Genomic DNA, 1,674 nt, shown 5'->3' on the forward strand with positions numbered 1-1,674 from the left:
ATAGGGAGCAGCTGTAAATCTCCACTCACCTCCTGCTGTGTGGCTGAGTTCCTAAGTTTCATGGAAGACAATTTTTCCATGGATGCGGGACAGAGGAGGGAGGTTGGAGCTCAGGCAGTGATGCATGGCCTGGTTCCTAACAGGCCACGGACTGGGACCAGCCCTGGCCGAGGGGGTTGGGGACTGCAGATTTAGTACATTCACAATGTTGTCCAACTACCACCTCTAGTTCCAAAACAGTTTTATCACCCTAAAAGGAAACACCATACCCATTAAGCAGTCACTCCCTAGTACCTCCTGCCCTCAGGCCTGGAAACCACTAATCTGCTTTCTGTCTCCATGAATTCATCTTCTCTAACTATTTTATTAAATGGAATTATACACTAGATGACCATTGTATCTGGCTTCTTTCACTTAGCATAATATTTTTGACGTAAAATGTTGTAGCATGTACTGGTACTTCATTCCTTTTGTGGCTGAATAATATTTTATTTTATGGATATACCACAATTTGTTTATTTGTCCTTGCATCAATGGACATTTGGGTTGTTTTCACCTTTTGGCTACTGTGAACAGTGCTGCTGTGAACATGCGTGCATATGTATTTATTTGAGTACCAGTTTTCAGTTTTTTTGAGAATATACCTAGGAGTAGAATTGTTGGGTCATATGATTATTCTACACTTAACTTTTTGAGGAACTATCAAACTGCTTTCCATAGCAAACCATTTCACATTCCCACCTGCAATGTATGAGAGTTCCAGTGTCTTCACATCTTCAGCAACACTCATTTTTTTCCATTTTTTAAAAATTATAGCTATCCTGGTAGGTGTGAACTGATAGATCATTATGGTTTTGATTTGCATTTCCATGAAAAGATGTTGAGCATCTTTTCACGGGTTTGTTGGGTATTCGTGTATCTTCTTAAGAGAAATGTCTACTCAAGTTCTTTGTCTACTTTTTAATTGAAAACGACATTGATTTTGAATGTTAAACCAACTGTGCATTACTGGAATAAACCCTGTTAGGTAGTGATGTGTTCTTCTTATATACTGCTGGATTCAATTTGCTAAAATATTATTTAAAAATTTCTCCTATGAAAATCCTTGAAGGGTATTAATCTATAGCTGTCTTTTGTTGTCATATCTTTGTCTGGTTTGGGTTTCATGATAATGTTGGCCTCATGCAATGAGTTGGTAAATATTCCTTCCTTTTCAATTTTATGGAAGAGTTTGTGTAGAATTGGTATTGTTCATTCCTTAAACATTTGGTAGAATTAACCAGTTTGGGCCTGCAGTTTGCTTTGTGGGAAGGTTTTTTAAAACTACATCCTCAATTTCTTTAGTAGATATGGGGCTTTTCATGTCATATATTTCTTCTGTGGTGAGCTTTGGTAGTTTGTATCTTCAAAAGAATTTGTCCATTTCATCTTGGTTGTTGAATGTATTGGCTTAAAGTTGTTCGTGATATTTAATTCTTATCCTTTTACTATCCAAAGAGTCTTTAGTGATGTCACCTCTCTTTTTCCTGATATTGGTAACTTCTCTGTTCTTTTCTTTTTTCCTGATTAGTCTGGCTAGAGATTAATCAGTTTTATTGATTTTCTCAAACAAGCAATTTGTTAGTTATTTCATTAACTTTCTCTAGTGTTTTTCTGTTTTCTATTTCATTGATT

The sequence above is a fragment of the Propithecus coquereli genome, unplaced genomic scaffold (genome assembly GCF_000956105.1).
Source record: "Propithecus coquereli isolate 6110/MARCELLA unplaced genomic scaffold, Pcoq_1.0 Scaffold188, whole genome shotgun sequence".
NCBI classification, from domain to species: domain Eukaryota; kingdom Metazoa; phylum Chordata; class Mammalia; order Primates; family Indriidae; genus Propithecus; species Propithecus coquereli.